Source organism: Protopterus annectens, chromosome 2.part0, assembly GCF_019279795.1.
Source record: "Protopterus annectens isolate FY-2018-M chromosome 2.part0, PAN1.0, whole genome shotgun sequence".
Classification (NCBI taxonomy): Eukaryota; Metazoa; Chordata; order Ceratodontiformes; family Protopteridae; genus Protopterus; species Protopterus annectens.
In genome coordinates this window covers 979,562,189-979,577,359 of record NC_056728.1, presented here as the reverse complement: position 1 = coordinate 979,577,359, position 15,171 = coordinate 979,562,189, and the positions used below count along the sequence as shown (strand labels likewise).

At 43.7% G+C, this 15,171-nt stretch overlaps 1 protein-coding gene across 3 annotated transcripts in view; it reads left to right on the top strand.

The window, feature by feature from the left end:
* Positions 1-15,171, top strand: part of NUP54 (nucleoporin 54) — a 1,988,420-nt gene that overhangs the window by 743,284 nt on the left and 1,229,965 nt on the right. The window lies entirely within an intron of this gene.

Sequence of the window (15,171 nt, the reverse complement as noted above, 5' to 3'; positions counted from 1 at the left end):
TTTCTTCCAGTTGCAGTAGTAAGCATGCACAAATTAAGCAGAAGGTTGCTGACAATGTTGTTTGCCTTTCGGCTTTTTCCCGGTAAGGGGTCGCCACAGTGGAACTCCGGTCCGCTAATGATTGGCAGTAGATAATTGGAGGAAATTAACTAGGCAACCAAGACATTGGGAACATATATATGTGGAAGGAAAAGTAATAGGGCCGGAAGAAGCCAAGCAAGTATTTTTCTTAGTGGCCTGTTTTCCACATCAGGAATTGAAATACTTCTCAGCTGTTCAGAATTTTTCAGAATACTCTTGATTTTGTCTTGTATTTTTTCCATCCCCTTGTACATCACAGAGTATTAAAGTCAGTTATTAATGACAGCCATGTGAGATTAATGCTTCTTATTGTTCAGTAAATGTATGCTGATGCAAAATCTTTTTTGTCATCAACCCTCTTTTTCCCATTTTGTACATGAGGTCGAGATGTGTTGGCTGTCGACATCTTGTCTAGTCAGTGCCACTCTCTTACATTCTTGACGCACATGCCTGAGCATCAAAGGTCTTCTCTCACATAATCCATCCACCTATTTGCTGGACACCCTTGTTTCCTTTTGCCTTCTTCCTTTCTGTCCCAGATCATTTTTTACCAGTTTTTGTTTTCTGCTTTCCTGCACATGTGCCTGAACCACTGTAATATGTTCTCTTTCACTTTTTCTGCAGTTAGAGGTACTTTGGCTTCTGTTCTGATGTCCTCATTTCCTTCTGTCCCACAATGTGCATCGTGCTAGACATCTCAGGCACTTCATTATTGTGGTGACAAGGTTTAAGTCCCTAGAGCATGTAGCTCGAAGGGATTGGGATTTCTTTAGGTGTAGCATGTCCAACACCTCTGGGTTTAACATAGCTTTATATGTTAGGCAGAGATCACCTCGGAGTAGGCAACATGCTATGGAGTAAAGCTGGAGTTTTTTGAGGCGGTCAGTGTAGGGCATGTGTTTGAGGCCAGTAATCCTCTTTCTGAGGTACTTCTGTGGCCTTTCCAGCTGCTGGAAATGTTTTGTGAGGTACATTCCAAAAGGGGCATTGTACTCTATAATGGGTCTAATGAGTGTAGAGTAGAGGGGAACAATGACCTTTTTTTCCTGGATGAGAACCCTTTTATGATGAGGTGTGTCATGTAGAAGGACTTCCTAACTACTGTGGCAATGTGACTATCAAAGGAGAGACTACTGTCCACCTGGGTCCCAAGGTCTCTTATCACATATTCGGTGTTAAGTAGATTGCTGCCTATGTGGTAGTTCATGGGTACATAGTTTTTACCAAAGGGGGTGACACTGCACTTTTTGGCATTGAGCTTGAGGCCATGGCTCTGACACCAGGCATCTGTCTCAGCGAGGCCCTTCTGTAGGATGTCCACATCATTTGGGGACTTGTCTTACAATACACCTGACACACTATTCCAGTTGGCTGCTGTCACTCTGATTCCAGCCTTGACCCTCCTCATTCAGACTTCCCTTCTCAACCAACCATCCCTGATGTTTGAAATTGTTAACATGTTCCACTGCCTACCCTTTTATCTAATTTCTCAGCTTCTTTAGATTTCCCCCATTGGCTGCCATTGCAACTGTCTTATCTGTACTCATTTTCATCTCATGTGCCTTTAGTTTTACATTCCATTCCCCCCTATCATTTGCTTTAGTTCTAGCTCAGAGTCTGTCTGCAATGCCACGTTGTCTGCATACAGCAGCTTCGTTGATCTGTCCCCACCAACCTGTTTGCTAATGGAGTTCATAGTTGGTATGAACATCACTGGACTCATAGCAGAACCCCAGTGCACTCTCATTCCCACTGGGAACCCCTCTGTAAGACCATTGTTAGTACTTGAGTCACTGGGTCCTTGTACATAACCTGCACTAATTCTGCCAGTGTTTCTAGGACTTGGACCATGCAGGACTGCCCAGGTTAGCTTTCTTGTGAGCTTGTTATATGCTTTCTCTAAGTCTGCTAATGCCCCGATGGACTATATCCCCATCTCTAGCTTCTTCTCAACTGTCTGTGTCACTGCAAACACTAGGTCAATTGTGCTTGCATACTGATGTGAATCTGAACTACTTCTCTCCCATATTACTTTCTATTGCTCTGCGTATTTGTTTGGGAATCATCCTCTCCAGAGCTTTCATGCAGTGTGATAGGAGTTTGAGAATGCTGACAGTCCAGTCATCTGCGATATGCCTTTCTCTCCACAATGCTATGTACACCCTCCGGAGCCATTTCTCCCTATTTCGCCCTGCATTTTTATCATATATTAAATCTTTTATTCTGTGCCTACTGTTGTATCCTGTACTCTAAGCATGCCTTGAATTATTGTAACTGGATTGGTTTAATATCTCAGCGTAGAACTGTATTTCCTAAACTGCTTGTGCTTTACTGTGAATTTTGCTGTATTTTATACACTGCAAATTTTGTTTACTGTTTTTAGATTTTGTACATAATACTGTGTACACATATACTAACTATCTTCTGGAGCTTTACTCCCCGGGCCTCCACTGAAAAGACGCTCCTTTTGGCCCAGTGGACTTTCCTGGTAAACAAATGCCAATAAATAATTAAAATACCTGCAGTGACCTCATCTTAGGCTCATAGGTAGGTACTAGACTATTGGCCCTAGGGCCTATACAAGCTTAGCCAAAAAGGTACCCTGGCTTTCGCCACTCAAGAAAATTATTTTCCTGTGCCCCTGTCAAGCAGAACCACAGAAGTGAACCCCTGGGTGAATTTCCTGTTACCCATCCAATCATCAAGATTTTTCTTGAAAAGTGCTAATGAGGAGTTCTGTTTGACATAGATAGGTAGTCTGTTCCAGAGTATGGGAAGTCTCTGGGACAGGAATCTATCCCTCCAGCATGTTCTGTTTATTGTGGTGACAAGGTTTAGGTCCCTAGAGCGTGTTGCTCGGAGGGATTGGGATTTCTTTAAGTGGAGCATGTCCAACAGCTCTAGGTTTGACATAGCTTTGTATGTTAGGCAGAGATCGCTTCTGAGTAGGCGATATGTGACGGAGTAAAGCTGGAGTTTTTTGAGACCGTCTGCGTAAGGCATCCGTTTGAGGCCAGTAATCCTCTCTGTGAGGTATTTTTGCGGCCTTTCCAGTTGTAGATGTCTTGTGGGGTACATACCAAAAGGGGCGTTGTACTCTATAATGGGTTTAATGAGTAGAGGGGAACAATGACCTCTCTTTTTTTGGATGAGAAACCTTTTGTGATGAGGTGTGCCACGTAGAAGGATTTCCTGACCACTGTGGCAATGTGATTATCAAAGGAGAGGCTACTGTCCACTTGTGTCCCAAGGTCTCATCACACTTTCAGTGTTAAGTAGACTAACCGCCTATGTGGTAGTTCATGGGTACAGAGTTTTTACCAAAGGGGATGTCAGTGCACTTTTTGGCATTGAAAAGAAAGAATGGACGGTGCAGAAATAAAACTAATAAGTAGAATGCAAGCACCGAAGTCTCAGCACAGGCACCAAAATTAGGGCTGCAAGTTTAAATTTGTAAATAGTAGTCCACCAAACAGAGAATAGTCCAAAATAACAGCAACAGTTTAATCCAAAGACAGCATACGTAGGAACAAATACACCTCACGTTTCGTCAAAAACTTCATCAGAATAACATCACAATATAAAATGTCATATACTTTTCAAAAAATCTCTAAGTGTAATTTGTATTTAGAAGTCTTTAATGATTTTATACAAAAGGTTTTTAAATTCATTACATACACTATATTACAACATATATTTCTTTCCACTAGAGGGCAGTGTATGATTAGTTAACATTTTACATTAAACATTATATATTTAATTAAAACATATAAATAAACTTATATTTTTAATGTATTTAATGTACTCATGTATATTGTACAAAATAATGTTGCATTTTATTTTCAAAGATTTTAACATTACTATTTATGATTTTGCGACTAAATGTATTTTTAATTAATTAATATATTCATGACAGTTGATTCTCATAGGTTAGTTTGAAATTAATTAGAGTATTTATATGACATTTTATATTGTGATGTTATTCTGATGAAGTTTTTGACGAAACGTGAGGTGTATTTGTTCCTACGTATGCTGTCTTTGGATTAAACTGTTGCTGTTATTTTGGACTATTCTCTGTTTGGTGGACTACTATTTACAAATTTAAACTTACAGCCCTAATTTTGGTACCTGTGCTGAGACTTCGGTGCTTGCATTCTACTTATTACTTTTTGGCATTGAGCTTGAGACCATGGCTTTGACACCAGGCATCTGTCTTAGTGAGGCCCTTTTGCAGGATGTCCACATCATTAGGAGTTTCGATTATGGCTCCTAGTTTGCAGTCATCTGCAAATTTATTTAGCCAAAGACCTTCTGTGTTAGCCTGTACTTCAGAGAAGTAGATACCAAACAGGAGAGGACCCAGGACTGAACCCTGTGGTACTCCACTTATCACTGGTCTGAAGTCTGATTTGGAGTTTGCTACTTTCACAGTGTGGGTTCTGTCAGTAAGCCAGTTGGCAACCCATCTTGTGGCATAGGGATTTATACCTAGTTTAGTGAGTTTGTCTATAATTCCAGAGTGGGGGATGGTGTTGAACGCCCTGGCGAGATCTAGATAGGCTGTGTGAACCACCTTACCCTCATCTATGGCTTTGGTGACTACTTCAAAGAAGTCTATCAGGTTTAGGAGACATGATCCGCCTTTTACAAACCCGAACTGTGTGGGGTCCAGAGTTTGGAGATCTCCAGTGTCTTTGTTTGAGTTCCATGGCCTTGTAGACCAGGCTTTTCAGGCTAATGGGGTAGTTCCCGGGGTCTGTTGTGACCCCCCCCCTTTTGTGGAGTGGGATAACAGTCGTGGTGTGCCATTCAATGGGCACAAAGCCTAAGGTGAGGCTATGATTGAACATGGTACTTAGGTGAGGTGTCAGTTCATTCTGTAGTTCATGTAGAAGGCAGCCTGGGATGTTGTCAGGTCCCATGGACGCTGTGTTCTTGGCTTTGGAGAGTGAGGTTTCTACCTGTGCAGCCGTGATTGCATGAACTTTGCATTCTTCCAGTGTAAAGATGGGCCCTTTAGGGGGTGAGGGGGGGGGGTAAAGTTAGCACTGAACGTATCTGCCAGGATGTTGGCAATATCAGTTGGTTCTGTATATTTAGTGTCGTGCTGTAACTCAGAGCAGATCTGAGTGTTGCCATTGAGATTCTTGACATAGCTACAGAATGCTTTGTGGTTGTCTTTAGAATCAGTTTCGATTTTGGAGGATTTTATGAGGGATCTCAGCTTCTTACTGAGGCTGACCAGGGAGTTCCTCCAATCATGGGATTTTACTGTTTTTTGCAAAAATTTCTTTCTTCTGTTGTAGAGTTTGTTTATGGCAGAAGACCACCAGATTGGCTTCCTTTTTTGGGGGATAGGATCTTGGTTCTGTTAGGGATAGCACGATCCATGTACTCATGCAAGTGCTTATAAAGTACATTTGTGTAGGATTCAGCAGTCGTACCTCTATTGTCCATCTGCACGGGTGTCGTGAAGTTTGCCACTTCTGTCTTAAGAAGCGTGAAGTTGGCTTTGGAGAAATTTTTTACTTTTGTTTTCCTAATAGGGGGTGGGAGCGGGATATGGATGTCTAGGGTGATTAGCTTGTGGTCAGATCTGACCAATGAGGAGCTGACCTCTGGTGTGGAACACCGGCCACCCATGTTGGTGATGGACCAGGTCTAGGATATTGCTGCCCCTGGTGGGGGGATGGATAAGTTGATCCAAGGCGTTGGAATTGATGATTTCCAGAATGAGTAGTTTTCCCAGTTAATGATGGGGTATTTGAAATCACCCATTATTAGAGTGTTGGGTTGTACCTTAATATTTTCCAGTGTTTCAAGAAAAGAGGAGTGGGAATCCCGGGGCATGGTGGTGGTTCTGTAGCAAGCTACAAACTGGATTGCAGTTTTGCCCAGAATTAGTTGAACTTGGATAATCTCGGATGCATTATGCTGAGTAACTAGCTTGGAGGTGTGGATATCCTTAATGAATATGGACACACCTCCACCTTTAGTGTTTCGGTCCAGGTTTGGTGGCCGAAAGGTGTGGTATGAATTATAGCCTGGTAATGCAGGGGTGCTCTCTGGAGCTTTGAACCAGGTCTCTGTCACTGCACAGATGTCAGTGTTCTCCATTTTAAGGAGTGCCTTGAGTGAATGCATTTTGAGATTTAGACTTTTAGCATTGAGTAGCATTACCCTCAGATTTTGCTTGCTTGTACCTGTTACGGTGATGAATTTGTCATTTGAACCTTGCCTAAAAAAGGCACTGTAGGGGTGGCAAGAGCCTTTACCAGTATCCGGAATCCTGCTTAGCCTGCTGCTTTCCCTGACTTCATTTTCCTTAGCTGCTGTTCTTACTTATTTCACCACCGAATGGAAACTGTGCAGTTCACCACCACAGAAAGAAAGAAGCCAGGGTTACTTTCATAATTTATTAAAATTCCATTCCAGTAAGTGATGCAAAATGTAGTCCCACAACACTGGTAAAACAAATGAACACCTGGATCCAATAAAATCTTATCATGAAGCATTCACTACTTCTGTGTTGGGCTCCTCCTTTTCTCTCCATAGGCTGTATCTGGGGCAGTACAGCTTTTCTGGGGTTTTATTCATTCAGAAGTACTCTTTCCATCTGCCTATGATGTGTGGAATGGGGAGCAGGTTGTTGTTGGCCTCCCTTATGAAGGGTGTCTGCCTGTCTTCTTTATCTTTCTGTCTTAGCCTTGCATCCTGATAGTTTCTTTGTGCCCTCTACCAAGACACTTTCTAGAAGTTGGTGGAGTGCTTTTCATGCCTTGTTCTTCACTATTGCAACTCATCTCTTATCCTGTTTATTAGGCATTCTGTATTCCTTCTTAGCCAGGTCCATCTTTTCTGTCTCCCACTTTTTCCTGGTCTTTCTTTTGTTGACTCCTGGACTTCCACAAGCTTTCCTTATGCAAATTATTTGCATACGTGACTCGGCTGCATACCTGTTATGTAGTCGTCACACATGCTGTTTTGAAGTGTTGCAGTTCTTGGAAGCCCACCTTTTTTGCCTCTTCTTGAAGGGCTTAGAGCCCTGAGTAAAGCCTTGAACTGTTGTGTTCTTTTTCCAGTCAACTTCCAGATGTTCTTCGTGTTTCACTGTTACAGTCATAACTGTAGGGTACTCCTGCCGGCAGGCAGCCCGAGGTCGGCCAGAATATCAAAGTCTGGGTCCGGCGTCGGCTGTTTCAGCTAGAACCCTGACGTCAGAGCGTATGGGTATAAGGCTGACAACCGACGCCATCTTCTCCAGTCTTTCTTGCCGTGCGGTGCAAAGTAGTTCGCTAGTTGTTGGTTGGCGTTTTCAAGACAACGTGGTGTGATTGTCGTCGGTCCGAAGATTTCTACTTTTTTTCTCAAAGCTAAGTACCCCATTGGGGAAACCTTTTTCTTGCTCCTCCGATGTCAGAAAAAGTTAATAATTGTGTATCCTGTGGAAAACAAATACCTCATAAAGATTTCCACTCTTACTGTCTACCTTGCTTAGGCCCTGACCACGACGTTTCTTGTTGTCGGTTCTGTGCCAGGTTTAATTCTCGCACTATCAAGCGTAGGTACGATTGGGCCTTGAATTACTTCGGTAGACAATTTAATTATAGAATGTCGTCGGAACCGACTACCGGATTACAGAAGAAGCGCAAAGACAAGGACAGGCCTCTGAGGTCCAAACAGGATTTGTTGCAGCCGGAGCCAGCTTCGGGTTCGGCGGTAGTCAGTGAGGCGGTTTTGCAGCCCCTGTCGTCCGCCACTTCAGAACCGATGGCCGACACGGACTCACATGGTGAGCCAACTAGGCCTAGTAATTTGTCTGCTGCAGGACCTTCGGACATTGCTCCTTCAGATGGGTCCAGAACCGCTGTGCAGGTACCGGCTTCTGAGGGGGTCTTCAGGCCTTCACACATTACTATATCCACAAAGACAAAAGCTAAGTCAAAGACTCCTGTTAAACCCAGACATTCTGCTCAAGCTTCTTCGGATTCAGCCCCTAAGACTCAGAAGCAATTACTTCGGATGGCTGAGGATTTATTAACTATGATAAGGGGCTCTCACCCTCCTCCTGAGAAAAGGCCTAGACAGGATATCCCTTATGATTCCTCTGATCAGGCTTCTGTATCTTATGTTTCTTCCTCTGATCAGGATTACTCCTTCCCTCCTTATGAGGATTCGGATGCAGAGGATTCTGTTCCCTCTGCCTCCCCCCCTGAAGATTTCTCTTTTGGGGAAACCTTGCATGAGATGAGGGAGCATTTTCATTGGGAAGGTCAGGATTACTCTGCTTCCAAAAAGAGACTCAGGGAATTCCTTCTCCCTCAGCACAGGCCTTTAGCTCTTCCTCCTGTACTTGATATTATGGATGATGCCTTCTCTGAAGCTAATTTGAATCCTGATTCCATGCCGCCTGCTCCTTCTAAGCCTGATAGATTTTACAGGGTCCCTGATTCTCATCAATTCTTATTCAAGAATCCTTCTGCTGATCCTGAAACTATTTCGCAAGGTTCCAAGGCTGCTAAGGCCACCTCCTCCAAGAATCCTATCCCCTCTGAGAAGGATTCTCGTGCGTTGGACAGGTGGGGCAAAAAGGTTTATACTTCAGCCACCCTTTCTATTAGAGCTTTAAACTGCCAGTTTCACATGTTTAAGTATCAGCAGTTTCTTTTATCTGTTTTAAAACAAAGGATTTCTGCCTTTCCTGCATGTGCTGAGGACAAGGAATTACAGGATGTGTTGCATGCTACTGAACAAGTCAGCAAACATAGTTTACACTGTGGTTTTGATGCCTTAGAGGCTTCTTGCAGGGCGGCTGCCTCTGGTACTGTCATCAGGAGACATGCCTGGCTTCGTGAACAGAATCTACCTGAACAAGTTAAGGCAAAATTGCTAGATGCCCCTGTTCAGCATGATGTCTTATTTGGGTCTAAGGCTGAGGAGGTTATTAAAAAGATGGAAGAAAAAGCCAAGTCTATGCAGACTGTAAAAGATTTCTTGCAAGTTCAGCCTCCTAGATTTTCTAGGAATTGGCCCTCCAAAAATTGGTCTTTTCCCACCTCTGACAGGCCTCAAAGGGGAAGATATAGACGCTCCAGAGGTAGGGCGCAGGCTCAGGCCTCCTACAGGTCTAGACAGTGGACTGCTTCTTCACCTAGAAGGGGAGAAGACAGATCTCAAACCCAAAGAAAACAGAATCAATGACTCCCTCTGTTGGGCTTCAGGTCCTCCTTCCCTGGATGCCCCTCTCGGAGGAAAACTTTCTCTTTTTTACCAGAATTGGACTCACATTACCCAGGACAAATGGGTGTTAGATGTGATTTTGAAAGGTTACAGATTCCACTTTCACACTCTGCGAAGGCCTTCAGGCTGGCCAGATCTGCCAAAACATCAATGGACAGAGGCCTTAAATCAAGTGGACGCCTTATTAGCCTTAAGGGCCATAGAACCTGTTCCACCTCTAGAGGTGGGGAAAGGTTTTTATTCAAGACTTTTTCTGGTCCCAAGAAAACAAAACTCCTGGAGACCTATTCTGGACCTCTATATTAAACACCTTTTTGGAAATTCCAAAATTGAAGATGCTTACACTTCAACAACTTCTTCCAATGCTCGCACAAGATTCTTGGATGGTAACATTGGACCTAGAAGAGGCTTACTTACACGTCCCCATAAGGCAACATTGCAGAAAGTACCTCAGATTCAGGGCAGGCTCGAGACACTTCCAATTCTCTGTACTGCCATTTGGCTTATCTACTGCGCCCAGAGTTTTTACCAAATGCCTGGCTCCAGTAGTAGCTTACTGCAGACTTCAGGGGATTCAGATTTACCCCTATCTGGACGACTGTCTAATTCAGGCAGACAGCAAAGACCTTCTACTACAACATCTGCATTTTGTTCAACGTCTTCTCCTACTACTGGGATTCTCAGTGAACATAAAGTCACATTTGATTCCGTCTTAACAAATGATCTCCTTGGGAGCTCTTTTGGACACAAGTTTACAGAAAGCCTTCCTCACTCCAGAAAAACAGTTACAGCTGGCTTCGATCTTCAAGACCTTGGCAGTATTAACTCAGCTCACTGCAAGGAAATTCCTGCAGGCTCTGGGCTACATGGCCTCTTGCATCCTGTTGATTCCAAATGCAAGGCTTCACATGAGGAAACTTCAATGGTACCTAAAGAGTGTATGGTCTCAACATTGCCACAGTCTGGATACAATGATTCCACTGATTCCCTGCCTCCAGAAGGAATTCCTTTGGTGGTCCAGGGCGTGTGTTTTGAACGAAGGCAAGCCCTTCCGTCTGCCTCAACCTGCTCAGACCATAACCACGGACACCTCGAATTATACATGGGGAGCTCATTTTCTAGACAAATGCCAACAGGGTTCTTGGACAAACAAACACCTTCTATGGCACATCAACTTGAAAGAAATGTTAGCAGTCCAAAATGCTCTTCTAGCCTTCCAGACCCTTTTGAAGCCAGGACCTCTGCTAATTCGAACAGACAACACCACAGTCATGTGGTACATAAACAAGCAAGGGGGCTCTCACTCTTACCCCCTTTGCAGACTTGCCATGACCTTATGGGATACGGCCCTAAAGTTGAATCTGGGTCTTCAGGCACAGTTCATTCCAGGAAAACAAAATCTCTTAGCAGACAGCCTAAGCAGAAACATTTTGGATCCTCACGAATGGATGTTGGACCCCAACTTATTCAGCAAGATAACGGCAGTTTGGGGCTGTCCTCAGATCTATTTGCATCTCATCTCAACCATCAGTTGCCTCTCTTTTGCACCAGGTCCTTCCACAAGACAGCTTGGAAAGTGGACGCCCTGTCATTCAGTTGGGGGAATCTTTCGGGATATGCCTTCCCCCCCACTTCCTCTTCTGCCTCGGGTATTGCTAAAGATAAAGCTGGACAAACCCAGACTAATCATTTTGATAGCTCCAAATTGGCCTTGTCAGTTTTGGTACCCTACTCTACTGCATCTTTCCTTGGTACCTCCTTGGAATCTTCCTCTGACCCATTCTCTACTGTCCCAGCATCAGAGTCAGGTATTTCACTCTCAAATCAAGACTCTCTGTCTGGCAGCTTGGCTCATCAAAGGCAATTGATCCCTTCTTCTCTTCCTAAACAAGTTCTGGATGTTCTTTTGGAAGCCAGGCGTCCTAGTACTAGGAAATCTTATGCTTCTAAATGGAAAAGATTTTGTATTTGGATGCAGGATCGTGGCTCTGATCCTTTTATTACCAGATATCTCATCTATCTTACTTTATCTCTCAGACCTTTTGATTAAAGGTCTTTCATTTTCTTCCATTAAAATTCATGCTTCTGCTATTTCGGCACATTTCAATTGTGATCCTCCCATTTTTTCCCACCAGTTGGTTAGACAATTTCTGAGAGGAGCTAAGAATCTAAAACCCCCTAGAACTCATCCTGTCCCTCCTTGGGATCTCAGTTATGTTTTGTAAAAGCTTACTTTGCCTCCTTTTGAGCCTGCTGCCTCTGCGGACATTAAGTTCTTATCCTGGAAGACAGCTATCTTGCTGGCCTTGACTTCTGCCAGAAGGGTGTCTGAGCTTCAAGCCCTCATGGCCGTGGAACCATACCTCATCTTCCATCAGGACAGAGTTTCCTTGAGGACCAGTCCTACATTTATGCCTAAGGTAGTTTCTAGAGTGGCTCTAAATCAGACTATTCACCTTCCTACCTTTTTTCGCAAACCCCAAAATAGGGGGGAAAGGATTTTACATTCATTAGACGTACACAGGCAGCTACGTTTTTACCTGGACAAAACTAAAAGTTTCAGAAAATCAGATCAATTGCTTATTTCTTTTGCTTCCAGTTCTCTTGGTAAAGCCATTTCTAAGCAAACTATTTCCAAATGGATTGCTCATGGAATAAGATATTGTTACTCTCTTCATGGGAAACAAATTCCAGGTACCATCAGGACTCATTCTACTAGGGCAGCTGCCACTTCAGCAGCCTTTCTCAGAGGAGTTCCTACCAAGGACATTCTGGAGGCTGCCACTTGGAGCTCGGTGCATACTTTTTCCAAGCACTATAACCTCCCTTTGTACTCTAAGTCTAGGGCAGGCTTTGCCTCTGCTGTTTTGCAGGGTCTTCTAGCTGCTCCTTCTTCTTCATAACCTCCTCCCGTATTCTCAGCTTTGGGATTCTACCCTACAGTTATGACTGCAACAGTGAAACACGAAGAACATAGTACAGTTGTGTATACCTACCATAAATGTAGATGTTCGAGTGTCTTTACTGTTGCAGTCTGTGTTTCCCTCCCTCCAGACCCCTCTTGTTTCTATTTGCTTACTGTGTTTTCCTTTCCACTACCTTTGTGGTGTATTTGTGTTTCCTTTGGGACACCTTTTGGTTTTATGGAGGCTTCTGACATCAGGGGCAAGAAAGGCTGGAGAAGATGGCGTCGGCTGTCAGCCTTATACCCATACGCTCTGACGTCAGGGTTCTAGCTGAAACAGCCGACGCCGGACCCAGACTTTGATATTCTGGCGACCTCGGGCTGCCTGCCGGCAGGAGTACCCTACAGTTATGACTGCAACAGTGAAGACACTCTAACATCTACATTTATGGCAGGTATACACAACTGTACTGTCTTCAGCATGGGCTCTGTTTACCTTGGAGCCTTGTCTGACCACTGCTTGTAGCTGATTGTGGCTACCTGTGGTTTCTCCTTTACCTGACTTGCATGTTGCCACTCTGTTTGCAATCTTGTGACACTTTTGCTGAACAGTGTGTTGGCCATCATCAAACCATTTACCAGACAGAAGTCTAGAATAGCCTGTCCTCCTTTATTCATGTTGCCGCACTCACGTGGGCCCACTCCGCCCTCATGTCCTCTTATTTCTGTTTCAGTATATGCATTCAGGTCACCCATTATCGACACCAGTATGCATGTTGTCCTGGTTTATCCTAGTAGGTGCTGCAGTTGCTGTCTGAATACTCTTTTCCTCATTATCACCACCCTGCTGCGGGGGGCATTGGCTGAGATTATGAATACTTCATTGTCATTACACTGGAGTCTGATTGCCATGAGTCTCAGTAACTCTGACATCCCTCACTGTCTTTTGAACTCTCTCCCTCACCACAATTCCCACACAGTTTACTATCATAAGTATGAAATATAGTTGGCTAAAATGCGGTAATGTCAACTTGGAAAACCAGAAACGGAGCGTACCGATGTGCAAAATGTCGAATTTGCATATTAATATGCGAATTTGACCGTACTTGACATTAGTAAGTCCTAAACTGCACCAGACGTAATGTGAGGATTTTGCAGCGGGGCAATCCCCCCTGCACCCCCCTTACAAAATATATATTCCAACTCCTAGATCGCACTACAGTGGGGAAAAGTGTACATTTCCTGATCCCCACTGTACCACGATCTCTAGTTCAGTGACTGACCTCATCTTTGCGAATGCACTGAGCATTTGCTGAAACGGAACTCGCACAAGGAAAGGATCAGCAGCATGGGTTGGCCAAATGTCATTCGACAACCCGTGGTTGCTGAAACTTCCCTTGAAAATTTAAATGTAAACCTTCCCACACAGTTTCAAGGCTGTCCTCCTCCTGATGAGTAGACTGTGGATCCCATGCCAAGTGGCTTTACTACACTGCCCTTCCACCTTGTCTCCTGGATACATAGGATGTCCAGCCTTTTCCGTACCATCATGTCATGCACTTCCAAGATGCATTCAGTCAATGACCCTGCATTGAGTGTAGCAACTCTTAGTTCATGTTTGGCAAGTTGATTGGTTTTACGTCTAGTTTTCACTCGAGAGCTATCCCAGGTATCCCAAACTGGGCAACTGGACACAGGCAGGCCAGTATCTTAGTTACTTTGGGCTGCTGGGCTTTATGGCAGGCACACACTTTGCAATAGGGTCACATACCCCCCTCCCACCGTTAGCATGTGTTGGAGTAGATGGGTCCTCATCCCACTTATCACCGGCAGATACCCATGCCAGTTTCACATTAATCAACACAACCGAATTACCTAGAGGCAAATTTTACGATTCATTACTCATTCTGTAATATATTTTTCATGCATTATTATGTAACGTACATATTAGGAACTCTCTCATCTTCTATATAATGTATGTTCAGTTTTATTGCTTGCTTTATATTTGTGTGTGAAGATTTTTAGGGCAATTATGTATGTAACTAAGTTCAGCCTTTTTCAGATTTTTGCAACATAATGTTTGCATTGCTGTTTTTGTACTTCGAGCAGACTTCCAGGGATCTTTCCCCAAGTTGTGAGTAAGCATCAGAAATGTGAAGGGGAAGTTATAGGAAACTGGAAACATTTATTTTGTGAATTTATAGAGTTGATTGATTTTAAAGACAAGCTTTGTTACTAATGCCAGGGGTGTCAGGGTGGATATTATGGCAAATAAGGAAGTTGCCTTTTTGATTTGAAACTATGGTTACATGTTGCAACACATTATAAGCTTTAAGTTTAATGCTGTTGGTAGCCAAAAAAAAGCAGTGATGTGAAAATGGAAATCAAAGACTGAAACAACTTTTGAGGATGTATTGGATGTTGTAAAAGAAATGAAAGAGACAGAGGTGGTTTATTTAAGGGAGATATGAAGTTGTTGTATCTTTCGGCTTTTTCCCGGTTAGGGGTCGCCACAGCAGAACTCCGGTCCACTAATGATTGGCAGTAGATATTTACGTAACTACTTGCCAGGCCTGATGCACAACCTTCAATGAAGGTACGCCCATTCACGCATGTCTCCACACAGAAGACGTTTTAGCTGAGAATTGAACAGGACAACGTCTTACTGTGAGGCGACAACGCTACCACAGCACCACCACCCCAGTTGCCAAATGCAGAAAAAATTATGTATTTGGAATCGGTACATAAATCATAATCAAGATAAGTGATGTAGCTCAATGGTATGGCATAGCGGATAAAGCCCTGGCTATGCCTTGACTATGCCACAGCTGACCCAAGTTTTGACTCGTGACTTGGGGAGGCCAGAGAGGATAGGACCGTGTGGCCACTTCTGGCTTTCTCATCCTAGTGGTAGGGAAGTGATCGTCATTCACTAGATGGGTAGC